The sequence below is a fragment of the Oryctolagus cuniculus genome, chromosome 20, assembly GCF_051225735.1.
Source record: "Oryctolagus cuniculus isolate XC-2025 breed Fujian yellow rabbit chromosome 20, ASM5122573v1, whole genome shotgun sequence".
In the NCBI taxonomy this organism is placed as follows: Eukaryota; Metazoa; Chordata; class Mammalia; order Lagomorpha; family Leporidae; genus Oryctolagus; species Oryctolagus cuniculus.
Genome location: NC_142886.1, coordinates 30159780 through 30174925, shown reverse-complemented (window position 1 = coordinate 30174925; position 15146 = coordinate 30159780). Strand labels below are relative to the sequence as shown.

General features: G+C 39.9%; 1 protein-coding gene and 1 long non-coding RNA gene across 49 annotated transcripts in view; one reads left to right on the top strand and one right to left on the bottom strand.

The window, feature by feature from the left end:
* The window catches only part of NRXN3 (neurexin 3), a 1793247-nt gene that overhangs the window by 17952 nt on the left and 1760149 nt on the right, over window positions 1-15146 (bottom strand). The gene's annotated exons all lie outside the window — the stretch shown is intronic.
* The window catches only part of LOC149120124 (uncharacterized), a 112228-nt gene that overhangs the window by 95381 nt on the left and 1701 nt on the right, over window positions 1-15146 (top strand). The window contains exon 4 of one of the 5 annotated variants that reach the window (XR_016226649.1): window positions 2432-2699. The exons of the other annotated variants lie outside the window; for them this stretch is intronic. This is a non-coding gene — a long non-coding RNA (uncharacterized LOC149120124). Of the gene's footprint in view, window positions 1-2431; window positions 2700-15146 lie in introns of those variants that run through there. 5 annotated transcript variants of the gene reach the window in all.

Genomic DNA, 15146 nt, shown 5'->3' with positions numbered 1-15146 from the left:
ATATGGGAGTGGCAGTTCGTGTCCCAACCGTTCTTCCAATCTAGCTCACAACTCATGCTGGGAGTCCAGTAAATGATGGTTTAAGTCCATAGGCCTAGCTACCCATATGGAGTTCTTTTCTGTTGGCTGTTGCCTTAGCAGATCGGAAACCAGAATGGAGTTATTTGTTCTAAGTGACATAATCAAATTCAACTTTACAACAAGTTAGTTCTCCTTAAAAAAAAAAAAAAAAATCATGGCAATCAATAAAACGGGCAATGGGCACGGTTTAACTGAGTCTATAAAAAAAACAGCATTGAAAGGATCCTTCCACTTTTTGCACCCTCTACTTTTAAAGTCAACCTCTGCTTAGCTCATTGGAACACTCATTCTGTAACCCAATTCTAGAATCACGGAAATAGCCAAAACATCTTTAAACTGACTTGTTTTGTTTTTTGTCTTTTGATAATCCCAAGCTGGTAAACCCCAATAGTCATTCAAAGGCACTGAGAAAAAAATGACTACTTCTGTACAGGCAGTGTTGCTAGCACAGCAGTCAGAACACACTAGGAGTAGCTTCCTACTAAGTCCACAGAAACCACTAAACCAATCCTGTCTACCATCAGAGTGGCAAGGTGTTTGGACAAGACAGCAGCATGGCTCCAGATTTGTTATACAAAGGAAAGGGAAAGAGTTACAGGTATCTTTGAAGACAGAAAGGCCAGACACTATCAGGTCATTAGTAGTCTCCCCCAGCCCAGCTGAAGGTCCTATTTCCTCACTGAGGTCTTCAGTATTAGGTTACTATTAAACAGATGCTGACATTTTGTACGTGCTGTTGTGAACAGATCTGTTACTCGAGTGTTAAGATTGCCTAACACACATGCTGACCCTAGCAGGTGTCTATTCAAAGAATTTGGGAAACATGGATGGTTTAATTTTTAGCAGTTATATCACATTAAGAAGGTCAGCATGCTGAGCCTGAAGCCCACGTGCAATCTGTATCTTTCTGCGTATGGTCAATGTGGTCACACGCAGTCATTCCCTATTAGAATGCTCATTCCTCTTTCCTGGTACTATTCCACAGTAACGTTTCTCCCAATTGCTATTAGCCAGAAGGACATTTTTTTTTTTTTCAAATAGATGGATATATTGAAAGCTGAAACAAAGTATTATGCATTGGCCTTGTGAAATCATGTGACTTAAGTCACTCTTAGATAACTTAAAAAATCAGTTTTTTAAATAAATATTCCAGTACAACTGTTAGTGTTCATGTAAATAGTTTACTTGAAGTGGTGGGGTTGCTGGCATCGTGGCATAGCAGCTTAAGCCTCTTCCTGCAACTCCTGCATTCCACAGGAGTGCTGTTTCGAGTCCCTGCTGCTCCATGTCTGGCCCAGCACCCTGCTAGTGCCTGTGGGAAAGCATCGGAAAATAGCCCAAGTGCTTGGGCCCTAGCACCCATGTGCGAGACCTGAAAGGAGCTCCTGGCTCTTGGCTTCCACCTGGCTCAGCCCCAGCCATTGTGGCCATTTAGGGAGTGAACTAGTAGATGGAGGATTCTCTCTTTCTCTCTGGAACTCTGCCTTTCAAGTTAAAAATTTTTTTTTTTAAAAATTGTTTGCTAGGCTGATTTTTTTTCTTGGGTATAGCATGTTACAACTAAATAATTGTTGGAAAAATTAGAAGGCATTTTTCCAGTGGGACTATATTTTAGATTCAAATCAAGAGAAAAAGATATGCATACAGAACTCAAATGTTGGAAAATGTCTACACATTTTGGTTTTTAACCTGCCTTCACAACTGAATGAAGGCTTTTGATTAACCCACCATCCTGAGGACTTATTTCTTTGGTTTAGAGGAAAGAAATCAAAAGTAAGGACTAAACTATGTGGAAGGTTCCAGAGAAAAATTCTCCCAGTTATTTTTACAGCAAATGACATCACAGAACTTTTAACTATAAAAAGAATTACTGTGTAAAGCAATGCCGTTGACTAGCAGTGGCCGAAAGGAAAACCCACGCAGGGGGAAAAGATGGGACATCTCTTCAATACATTTCCACAGAAACCAGGAAGATGAGTGAACCTGGATGCTGCTGGGTTTCTGCCCCCCCAGGTTTTACTTCTCCTAACAAGCACAGCTTCCAGAGAACACATGACATTAGGACACAGGCCACAGGAGCAATCTGACTTACAGGTTATCAAGCGAGTGACGTAAAATCTCTGTGCCCCATTTTAGATGTATGCACAACATAAGGGTTGGATAAGATGATTTCTTAGAAAAAAAACAGTGACTTGAAGGCAAGTATTGCTAATGAATGGAACTCAAAACTATTTGCAAATCAGGATTACCAGGTTCTGGATATTTTGAATGAATTGTGGTCCTTTTCCTTAACACTCAATCTGTATATTAATGGATGCATCGATTGATTCTCTTTTGACTGAATCATTAGCAGCACCAGTACTGTGGCACAGAAGATTAAGCTGCTGCCTGCAGCGCCAAGCCAGTTCTAGTCCCAGTTGCTCTGCTTCCAGTCCTATCCCTGCTGGTGCACCTGGGAAAGCCGCAGAAGCTGGCCCAAGTGCTTGGCCCTGCATCCATGTTGGAGACCGAGGGGAAGCTCCTACATCTTGGCTTTGGATTGGCCCAGCTCCAGCCGTTGTGGCCATTTGTGGAGTGAACTGGTGGATACATGATCTCTCCTTCTCTCTCTCCCTGTAACTCTGGATTTCAAATAAAATAATACTAATAAAATAATTAATGATTGGATAAGCATTTTTTCAATCCTTTAAAAATGCTTATTTTTTCATTCTCTTTGGAAGGCAGAGATAAAGAGAATGGGATTTTCTATTTTTTGGTTTACTTCCCAAAGGACCAAAACAGCTGTAGCTGGGGCAAGCGGAAACTGGGAGCTTGATCCAGAATCTCACCTGGATGGCAGGGACTCAGGCGGTTGAGTCATATCTCCTGCCTCAAGGACGCACATTATTAGGAAGTTACATTTGGCCGTGGAGCAGTCAGGACTTGAACCGGCACTCGGATATGGATGCAGGTGTTCCATATGGCATCTAAATTTGCTGTACCAAATGCCCGCCCCTAGTTAAGCATTTTATAAGACCTCTACCTTGGCATCCCTTAGAAGGAACGTTTGATCATTTCAGTTTCTTGCAATGAGATGACAAAATCCTACAACACTGCAGATTGCTAATGGTATCACCTTGGAGATATGGGACACTGAGCTAAGAAGTAAGGTGTCTAGTATCCTAAGGATGAGGATTTTAAAGTTGGTTCACCACTGTGCAAATCAGCCAGTGCGAGTGCCCCATTTGAACATCAGGTAGCAAAAGAACTGTGGCTCAAAAGAAGACAACACAGGTGCTAGTGGGTCAGGGATTTTGGGGGGTTTTGTGTATGTCTTTAAAGTGCTATGTAAACAGTGGCCAATTTTCAATTTAGTTTGAGCACAAATAACTTTGATTGCTTTGGAAAGCTCTACTCTTTATTCTGTACTGTGCTAATGTTCAGATACTCATAGATGAGGGTCCTGGGAGCCCTTGATCCAAGGTGTTCAGAGACCACATAGCAACAATTACCCATCTGTACTCTGAAGCTGCAAACAGCTCTTCCACTGTTGGAGAACTCCTATTATGATGGTGGCCAAACAAAAGAAACCTACAAAGATTTCAAAAAGCATAGTTTGGAAGCACCATGGGTAGCTTTGTGTCATGCAGCCTAGTTTGATTTGTCATCTAGAATAGTGAATGGAACTTTCTCATCAGCCCAGCTCTGCACTAAAAGTACAACATTTCCGACCTGAAGAGGGCATGTGGTTTTAATGACCTTGAAGTGCACTGACTGTCACTTGGCAAGTTTCAATGAGTCCCATTTAGGGCTGACCTTCTAGTCTTCAACAGTGAGCCGGTGTCTTCAAGAGACCCCGCAGAAAAGGTATACTGAGGTATGAAAACAGAAGCTGTGGATTACATATGGTACCTTCCCTATCATTAGCCAATAGGTTTTTCCAGTCCACAGAACCACCCCAAGTCTCTGAACTGCTAGTAGCGTCCCGTTGAACTTTGCTAGAAAACATACCCTATTGCAACAGAGCAGTGAAAACTTGGAACCAGCTGCCAAAAACTCAGTTCTGTTACAAACTTCCTAGTGTTCACAACACTGATTCGCTGTTAAACTGGGCCATTCACCCCATGTCAGAATTTAAATTACATCCTCTAACAGTGGCCAAGTCTGATACAGTAATGTTTTCCTGATATCACTGTCAAATTTCTTCTGTGACTATCATGATTAGCACCTCACAAATCCTGTGCGAGGGATGTAGTTTAGTGTTAAAATTTTAACTGCCCAAACTTGGAGCAAATCTTGAACCACTTTGCTTATGAAGAAAAACTTCAACCCCAGGTCAATGGCCACATTTCAATAGGAATAATGATGTAAGTTGTCACAGATTTATTCCATACAGTCTGTCAATTGTGTAATCTGGAATGTAGCTTCTTTTCTTCCTACACACCACATTTCCATTTTCTGGAAGCAAAGATGGCAAACACAGGGGCTCCCTGTGAACGAGGTGAGCCATATATCTTAAAATGGAGGCAAAAAAAGAAATGAAAATGCTGAGTTTTATTCAAAGTTAAAAATTGTTTTTGAGTAATATACAATAATACACATTTCCATGATGCTCGGGGTAGTTGTTTTTAAGTTATCATTGTGTAGGCTCACGAACCAAAGTGGCAATTGCACAGGGCGGAATCTAAAGAGGAACATATTTTGGTAAAAAAAAAAAAAAATGATCTTCATGGACAGCATGATGCTTTAAAATATGTACATTTTTTAGGATTACATAATGGAGCCAATTAACATAGGCAATTGCACACTGCATTTATGTGTGTGTGTGAGTGTGTGGTGCAAACACTGACTCAGTGATTTTCAAAATAGATTGTTATTTCCTTAGTTACTGTGCTGTGCAGTAATAGATCTCTTGAACATAGTGAAATATATCAGACACAGAAAGATAAAGACCACATGCCCCCCTCCCCACTTCTATGTAGAATCATAAAAAGCTGAACTCAAAGTAGAGAGGAGTAAAATTGTGTTTACCGGAGGTTGTAGGCTGGGGATTTGGGGAGGTATTGTGCATGAACGCAGATGTTTCTGGTTTAGGTGTGACTTTAGTGTCAATGATTTACTATTAACTTAGCAAACTAGTCTTGGCAAGTATTTCACTAAGCACTTCTGTGTCATGTGCAATGTTAGGGTCTTTCCCAGAACACAAGAACAGATACGTTATGTATCTCCTGCATGTATATGCGTATCATATGTTTAGCAATGATATTTTTCCATGTTGTGTCTTTAGCTGTGAAGCAAAGGAGCACAGTACATATATACACATATATTATGTATATACTTCAGGCAATGGAACAAGTTATAGACATTTGGTGCAGATGTCTGCAAGCTGCATGGGATACCACAATCCCATATGGGAGTGCATAGTTTCTAGACCTAGCTGTCTTCCACATTTTAGCTACTGTACTGTAATGGCTCAAGCAGTTGAGTCCCTGTCACCCATGTGGGAGACCTAGATTAAATTTGTGGCTCCAGACCATATGTGGAGTGAGCTCTTTGAATCTCCACCTCTCAAGTGAATAAATGCTTGTTTAAAAAAAAAAAAAAAGGAAGTTTAAGAGTGAGGAGAACTAGGCCCCCTAGGAGAATCAGATGAGGCATCCCAACATACACATTGGGTAAATTTTTAGCAGTTCTAAGAGCAGTACTTGGAAATCCCTTATCTCAGATGACAGGAAGGTGGCAGAAACATACATAAGAGAAGGAAGAGATGGGCTCTAAGTAGGATGCTAGCAGTTTGTACTGGGTTTTGCTTTTCTACTGTAATATTTTCATCTCAGTAGTAGTAAGAAATCTTGGATTTCGGAGTTTTCTATGTTGTGTTTCTTAAGGATGAAGAATATTTTATTAGTATTATTGACAGGGAAGGACAAACCATTTTGTTCATAAATTGCCAGCCCTCTGGATTGCCACTCAATTTAGATGGTGATTTGACACAGTGGGACTTCCACCACAAACACCTTGTGAATACGTAGGTGCTATGATGCACATGCTCCTCCATGTCTATTTTCTTGAGAGGGCCATCAGACCTATTTTCTCTGCTCACTTACACACAAGATGTTATTACTTGGCAGAAATGTCAGAATGGTAGCTCCAGATTGCAAAGAGTTTTGCACACCTGGGTTATTTTCATTCCAAAAGGTCCAATTAAATAATATTGTAATGCATTTGCATAATTATTCAATTTAGCTGCATGGCTGAGCTACCAATTTGAATCTTTAGACAAAAAACTGTTTGTCAATGAAGAGTTTTAAACTTTTGATCAGTTGGTACATTCAGAGATGATCTGCTCATAGATGGATAGATAAATACAGTTTTATTCAAGAATGACTTTGGTGAAGGTGAGCATTTAGGAGCTGCCTTTATATTAGGGTGGTATCTCAACTGTTAAAAAATAGTGATCCCTGTTGAGAGTCTGAAGATTATGTGAAGAAAGTCAAGGTATTTTCTCCACGTACTCTGATGTAAAATTTTAGGACTGCATAATAAAAATAAGAAAATAATATCTATAAAACTGTCCTGTAAACTTTAGTTGTATATACCTATGAAGCAACTACAAAATAAAAGCAGCAAAAAGAATTCATTCCCATTATTACACATGTAGTTTGAGTCACTAAAATTTAATTCATTCTTTTACTATCTCTCATTATCTGAGTTAATATAAAAGGCTATTATTAAAAGTCAAGTCTAAAATTTGCCTTTAATGTAAAACACGTTTTATTCTAGCATAATGTGACTAGATATTGCTAAGTTTGATATTCATCAGCAATGGTAAAATGAACCCAACCTCAGGTGCAAATCTAATAGAACTGGATGTTAATTACTCTGATCCAAACAACTTATCGTTTCAGGCTTGTTTCTATTAGGAAAGATGTGTAAAGAATGTACGCTAATGGAAAAGTCTATTAGTTGCATGCATTCCAATTTTCTTTATCTGTATTAGTCACTGAATGGTAGGCCTCTCCTAGGCTTAATACTTTTTCATTGTTTCTTTTTATGTTTAGAAAATTGGTTTAAAACCATAAAATTATGACACAAGATTCAGTGGATGAATTAATATATTTTAATATGATAGTTTCATTTATAACTTTTATTCTGGAAGAAAATCAGTTTCCTTTCAAGAGTCAAACTGGGTGTCCATATTGGTAATGCCAGATCATATTAAGAGCAACTGTGGAAGGATTTTGTGTTTTTCATTTTTCTGTATGATTTTCAGCCCCACACTGATCCTGTGATGAGTGACCTGGATACCATTATTTAAATGCAGTTTCTCAGCCTCAATACTGTTGACATTTAGAGTGGGATAATTCTTTGTTGAGGAGTTTGTCCTGTGTACCATGGGATGGTTAACAACATTCATGGACTCCATTTACTAGATGGCATTAGCATCTCCCTACATGAGACAATCAAAATTACCTCCCAACATTGCCAAAAATCCTCTAGGGAAAAAGTCACTCTCAGTTTACTTTTTTAAAGGTAAAGATAATGTACCTCAGAGAATATAAGGCTCAACATCTTAACACAATGGAACCAGGGCCAGATCCATGCCTCTGATACCCAATTCTCCTCTGTTGCCAGAGGCCACAGTGAGCTTTAGGCCATACTCTATATTTTGATTCTAAAATTGTTCATGCTGAATCATGAATATATCCCTCATAATAACAGATAGTATGGCAATATCATTACTATAAATAAAAGGGAAGTAGCATACATGAACGTATTTGATAAATACTGAAGTATTCAGAATTTATTTACATAGCCGAGAGAATGAAAATCCTTAGAAGACATTTGGACAAAAATCACAGAAAATCTAAAAAGAAAAACCAGGAACAAAGTAGAAGGTGGACGTACTGCTGCCTTCAAGTGTCCAACTGCAGAACTCATCTTAAATAGTTTAAGTGCTTAACACAATTAGGCTGTTGCTGGCATCTTTCTGAAGCACTCCATTAGCTCATGCAGTGCAATGTTTCCAGCAGCCAAATTCTCAGGTTTTAGTCTCCTGTGAGTAGCAGACAGAGCCCATCCTCACTATTTCTCATTACAATGGAGCTATGCCTAACCAAAATAGCTTTATCCTGCAAATATATTAAGTGAGGCTGGAAAACTCGCCATGTTCGGTAAAATAAAAATAAAACCATGCATCACAGAATCCTGGCCCCTAAGTAATACATGGTTGCATTCTTAGTATTCACGATTGTAGAGGCCTGCCTGGAAGCATGGATGGGGCACAAGGACACCATGCACCCCTTTCCATTTGTCTGACAGAGGAAGCACTCTTCTCACTTTCCATTTGGGAGACAGCACAGCCTGACTGGGTTCTGCATATGACCAGTTCTCAGGGGCAAATATTCGCTGAAGAACTCCCAAGTAACTCAACAAGATTGTGCAACAGAGAAAAAAAATCATGATAGTTCTGCTAGTTCGATTAAAGTTCAGATAAAGCGTTAAGTTTTGAGTTCCTTTGAAGAGAATGAAATAGCTGGTGATAAAGCAAGCATTTTTCTTAAAATGCTCTCAACACCCTCAATTTCCCATTGAAGCTAGATATTTGCTTCATTTTTCTTTTTCTCATAATTCTCTGGTGGTCTCTATCTCTAATAGGACTATTGACCCATAAAGACCTCATATCAACACTTTCCTGAAATGGACTAGAACCTCCTAGGAGTTTATCTGTCAATTTAATACTTTTGTCTTAAAAAAAAAAAAAAAAAAAAGAGCTATTCAGCCTCCTTTCTGTTTCATCGATCAATCTAAGAGAAATGAGAGACAGAACCCAATAGGGGTGGCTTGCAGCCGTGAACAATGCCTTGAACCACGTAATACACAACGTTCATGACAGTTGCCTGACAAGCTTCCTGACCAAGTCTCCTTTGTGGAGAACACGAGTTAGGAGGTAAGCAGTAGAGTACCTTGCTATAGTCCACTAAGACCCAGTGGAGAGATTACGGATTCAAAAGCTGGTTTTTAAAGATGGACAAGTTTTCTCCATTGCTATGTAAGTGAATAAGGCAACACTTCCTTTTCCTCATCCTAGCCAGGGCATTAGGGAAGGATGTGGGAAAACAGAGACCTTGGGTTTGTCCCTGACTTTCAACACGCTCCTTGTGCTCATCACCTCTATCCTTTTCTAGTTGTGTACTTATAAAAGAAGAGTCACATAAGATCCTCTGTTTCACAAAAGCCACATGCTGGGGCCTTGACTGAGGATGCTTCCAGAAAGACATTTGCCTCCATTCTAAAAGACAAGCATCTGTTCATTTTTCAAAGCAAGGGAGTAAGACCCCCCCCACCCTCTATCCATGCTCCAAATCAAGCTCCATGGCCATATAAAGGATCTTATATAAGTACAAATCACCTTTTATTATTCTAGAAACAGAACAAACTCTTATAGTTTCCCAAATTGTACTCTGCAAGCTTTAGAATCTCAAAGTTAAAATTAAGGTACTATAACAAAACAATTTTCCCTAGAACCTGATCCATTCTAAAATGATGCCACTTCTCCAGACAATTCATACCAGAGGCAAATAATCATTTCTGTGGTTACAATGGCCTTCTCCATCCTCCCATGCTGGGCCATTGTGAAGGAAGTGGCCATGATGCTCAGCGCATTTTTATAGCATGAATGAAACCTCATCACTCGTCCTTTAAATGCTCCGAGTGTGTTGCAGACAGATAAACAAGCCCTGCTCGGAGAGAGCACCTGAATTGGAAGCCGCCAAGCCTATCTTCTCCATTCAGAACAGGTTGAGGGAAGCAGTGCATTGTAATGAAATACGGTTAGCAGTGCTGGGGATGAGCAGGCACCTTCTTACTTCTACTTAATAATAAGGACCCTTAGATTCTGTGGCCACGGTAGACTGGGTATGTAGGTGATATTGTTACCATAACTCAATTCTGTTCCACTGAGAAAAGACTCACTAGCGATTTCTTTCTTTGATGAAAACTTGAGAGAAGTCAGTTATCCCTTAGAAATTAAAATTTTAAAAAACATGTAAGTAAGCTTCTGTGGCAGCATATTAACTGTGGTAGAGGTAATAAAACAATTCATAACTGTTTTAGGCTACTACTATTGATCTTGATAACTATTGGCTCCTGAGTCTATTAAATGTGTTTGCCACTTAACAAATCTAAAAAGGTAATAAATAGTAATCTTAGAAAATAAAATGAGTTGCAGAAGTGATGGATTTTTGGATGCAAAGAGTGACAGGAAGAAAACTTGCTGTTCCTCAATTGATGGAAAGAAGATCAAAGTTCAAACCAGCACTGGACATGCTATTAACAATACAAAACATGGCACAGAAAACTCTTGTGGTAGGGAAAAGCATTCTGGAAGACATTTCCTATTCGGTTTTGAGGAAAGCATTATTTGTTATTATCATTATTACTACTCTACAGCTCAAGTGCAAAGCATTTATTTGATCTATAGAAGCACAAATACAAAGTTTTTATTGTGGTGCACAATTTAATAAATCAGAACATGTAAAACCATTCCCTTCCAGATCATTAATCACACTGGGAAACAGTCAGCAACTTTACTGATACTGGCTGTTAAAAGCAACTGGGGTGAGGGGAAGGGAGGACTATATTTTTGTTAAGTGTGGACTTGTATTCTTTCTAAACAGACCGATGTTTGATTTCTACTTCTTCACCAATTCTTATCTGCAGTGCAACATTGACACAGTTTATTTCTTAGAATTATTGTGTGACTGATTCACTGATAGATTCCACAAGATGTAAAAAAAAAAAAAAATCCTAAAACTTGTATGCTTTCTTAAGTTAATTGTGTCTAGGCTGTAAAGATTTGAAGACATAATTCAGAATCGGACACAGAACTATAAATCATCCTCTAAGACTGAACACCGGGAGATGGCTTTAATGTTCCTCCCAGTGTATTCCCATCATCTTGGTATTGGTAGGAACTGTACCCAAAGTTTTGGTAGAATTTTAAAAAGCTAACATTCCCCCAATGAATGCATCTCATTCAGTACATCTCGACTATTCATAAAGCCAAATCACTCTCATCTGTGTTCACCTACAGACGCAAAAGAACATCAAAGTCATTTAGTTCCTCCTTTAATACCCTGGACCAAATCCTGTGACATAGTTGCTGCTCTATGGACTCCCTCTCTGAGTTTGGCTGATGTCTAAAATTTCTTGCAAGTTCAAAAGTGTTTTACTTCCTTTTTCCCAGTAACTCCCAGTTACATTATTCAGCTCAAATGATCATTTTCACAGAGATGTCTATGCCTCTCCTCAGTCCATTTCCGCCTTGAAGCATGACAGGACATTCTTCCTGGCACTGTGTGCCTTTGCTTCCTATCTCAAAGTTCATCACTGCATATTTGCTCCGCCATCTCTTTAGTCAAGTCTGTTTTCTCCGGTAAACCTGCTAGGGTCATCTCTGGTTTTGTTCATTGAGGGTTTTCAGTCAACTCTCTCTTGGGTCCAGATGCTTCTTTTATGCTCAGCTTTGGAGAGTGGTTGTGAAACCATGAATTTAAAAGCATTCAGTTGGTCAGACTCTTTTTTTTTTACAGGAAGAAACACAAACATAGCAAGTGCATTCCCATCATTTGCTGGCTCATTCTCCACAAGCCTGTGATGGCCCGAGCTGAAGTCAGGAGCTAAAAACTCAACCCAGGTCTTCCATAGGGATATCAGGGACCCAACTACGTCAGCCATCATGGCTGCCTCTCAGGGTTTGTAGCAGTGTGAAGCTGGGAAAAGAAGCGGTAGTGGGGCAGTGAACCTCAGCTCATAGAAATGGGATGTGAGCTCCCAAGCACCATCTAGCTACATGCCCACTTCCAGATATGTTTTATCAACTCAGCTAATGAATGAACACAAGAAACCCCCCCCCATTCTTCTTTGCATGAGTTTTACTTAATTCTAAGAAAGAAAATCTTTCTTTGGTGCTCATGTACAGGATATATTCTGCTGTTTCCTTACCAGTCCATTTGGCACGTCATTAAAAAACTGACTCATTCTCATTGATCTGTGACCAGCAGAAGCAGGGAAGTAAAACAAAATAATACATCAGGAAAACTGTTCAAAAATTGCTGAGCTTGACAACAAAATGCAAAGATACCAGGTTGAAGAATGGAGTAGAAAAAAGAATCCCAAAGCCCATTAGATAAACACTGATAGACTTTGACTATGTGCTGTAGATGGGATTTTTTGAGAGCTACATTTCTAGCTTTTGATCATTGTACTCTGATTTTGCTAGAGAAAGTCCTTCTTAGGAAATGCATACTGAGTTATTTCAAGGTATAGGGAGTGGAGCTTATAATGTACTCTCCAATGCTTGTGGGAGAAATAGATATGCATGTGCACAAAATCTCAAATGGCTCAGGTGTGTGTATGTGTGTTAGTGTGTACATGGACACACTGAAATACCTATAGATGGCCCCTGCTTTTGGATGGGGCTGACAATGGTGCAAACGTAAGTCACATTCAGTAGAAACTGAACTGTGGCTGGGCTAGCAATAGGCAGCATAAGCTTTCCTTGTTAGGCTGTAGAGCAGTAGCAAGTTATCTCAAGGCGAGAGAACCAGCACCCTGCAGTGTTGCTAAGTGTGGTGTTCAGTAGGTGAGGTGTAGTGAATGCATTTCTGGTGTTTGCTTCAATGTCAGCCTGGAGGTATAAATCTCAGTAGTATGATTGTCTTCTACAAGATCATTAGTATATACTATCTTTTTTTTTTTTTTTTTTTGACAGAAAGAGTTAGAGAGAGACAGAGGAAAAGGTCTTCCTTTTCTGTTGGTTCACCCCCACAATGGCCACCACGGCTGGCGCGCTGTGCCAATCTGAAGCCAGGAGCCAGGTGCTTCTTCCTGGTCTCCCATGTGGGTGCAGAGCCCAAGCACTTGGGCCATCCTCCACTGCCTTCCCGGGCCACAGCAGAGAGCTGGACTGGAAGAGGAGCAACTGGGACAGAATCCAGTGCCCCAACTGGGACTAGAACCCGGGGTGCCAGTGCCGCAGGTGGAGGATTAGCCAAGTGAGCTGTGGCACCAGCCATATTATATACTATCTTAAGAACTATTCAATGACCATCCCATTCTAAGGTGAGGAAACACCGAGGAAACATTTGTGGATGTGTCGAGCTCTAGAAAAGAGATACACACACAGAGTCTTCAAAAAGGTCATGGAAAATGAGTGTTATGAAAAACTTAGGCACCAAAATAACTTTTGAAGCGCCCTTGCGTATATTTAATTAAAAAGGAAAGTGAAGCGCATTTGAAAGCACTGTGCTCTGTGCCATCAGGATGACAAGCGGGAGAGGATCAGGTATTTTCTGTGCAGCATTGTAAGATGCAGCCTTTCTCTAGGTCCCACGTTGTGCTTATTCTGCTTCTGTCCCTACTTCTACGTTTTTTTTCCATGACAGTTTTTTTTTTTTTTAAAGAAAGTATAATGAAGCAGTTATAAATAAAAGTTCACATGAATAGCAAGGGAAGAGATGAACAGCTTCTTACCAAGTTTAACAACAAATCAGCATACAATGCTGTTCCCAGACAGAATCCACCGGTCATTTGAAAACCAGAATTGCCGTGAAAAACAACAAAGTTATTTCACCAATTGGTATGATAAAAGATACTATGTAATGGCATTTGGCAGTGGAGACAGAACCAAACACCTCAGTAAGCAAAGAGTGTCATGACACAGTCAAGTGAGAATTTTTATGAGCACAAATAGAAATGTATGCCCCTTATAGAGGACTATCTGACATTCTTAATACCTCAGTTATAGGGTCAATAATAAGTATATTATCAATTTTCCATTTACGTGTTTTGGACTAGGTATACATGTTATCAAATAGGAACATTCTTAGATACAGAAAGCTAAGTTTCAAAAATCTTTTGTATGTACACCAGGGGCCGGCTTTCTGGTACAATGGGCAAAGCTGTGACACCGGCATCCGCTGTGGGCACATGTTGTAGACCTGGTTGTTCAACTTCAGATCCAGCTCCCTGCTAATGGCCTGGGAAAAGCAGCAGAAGATAGCACCACTCTTTTGGCCCCTGCCACCCACATGGGAAACCTGAATGAAGCTCCTGGCTTTGGCCTGGTCCAGTGTGAACCATTGTGGCCATCTGGGGAGTGAACGAGAGGATGGAAGATCTCTCTCCCTCCCTCTGTGATTCTTTCAAATGAATAAATAAATATTCCTATGTATGTATACGTATAAATATATGTATATGAAGATACTGAGTTTTAACAATGTAATGAGTAGCTTCTGATAAACTCAAACACTAACAAAACCAAAGTGGACCCAGAAAACAAAACAGAAACCCAAAGTCTTAGCAAACTCTCTCCTCTCCCATCCAAGTACTAAGTAGGCACGACCCTTCTTAAGCTTCTGAGATCAGGTTCTTTCAGGGTGAAATGGCCATAGACTCTCTCCCCTCTCTTTAAGTGTGGAGATCACTAATTGTGCAGATATTGAGAAATTCCTGCTTTTATCTTTAAACAACCCTGTCGTTTGACTAGAATGCTCCAGGCATCACACTTAGATCTTTTGTTGTACCAGCTGATTCTAAAAATACATTCAGGATGGAGACCTTTCTGTCTCCTCCAAAACTGCTTTTGTTGAGGTCTTTGTCCCTTTCCAACAAAGAAAAGGGTAAAGATACAGAGAACAACATCTGCTCAAAGACCTCACAGCTTCAGGGAAAGACCCATGCCACAAGACTCATGTGCAAAGAAATAGCAACCAACAAACTCCAATAAACTAAGTCATTGTAGCGACTTCAACATTCTCTTGGATTAAAAGTAATCAAATGCTTTAATTTGTTAATACAGTCTGTGAGGCTGTGGTGACAGATGTTCCCTGCATGGCACAGAGTCTCAATTAATCTACAGCTGGCTTAATTTTCTGGACAGAGGGGAAGGAGACAGAGAGGAATGTAAAGTTGGTTAATTACTCATGTGCAACTGTATTCTTTCATCTGGTTATTACTTCTAACAAGCAGATGCATGCATGAGGGAAGGTCAGGCATTGAAGGAATAAACAGAACCCACAGCC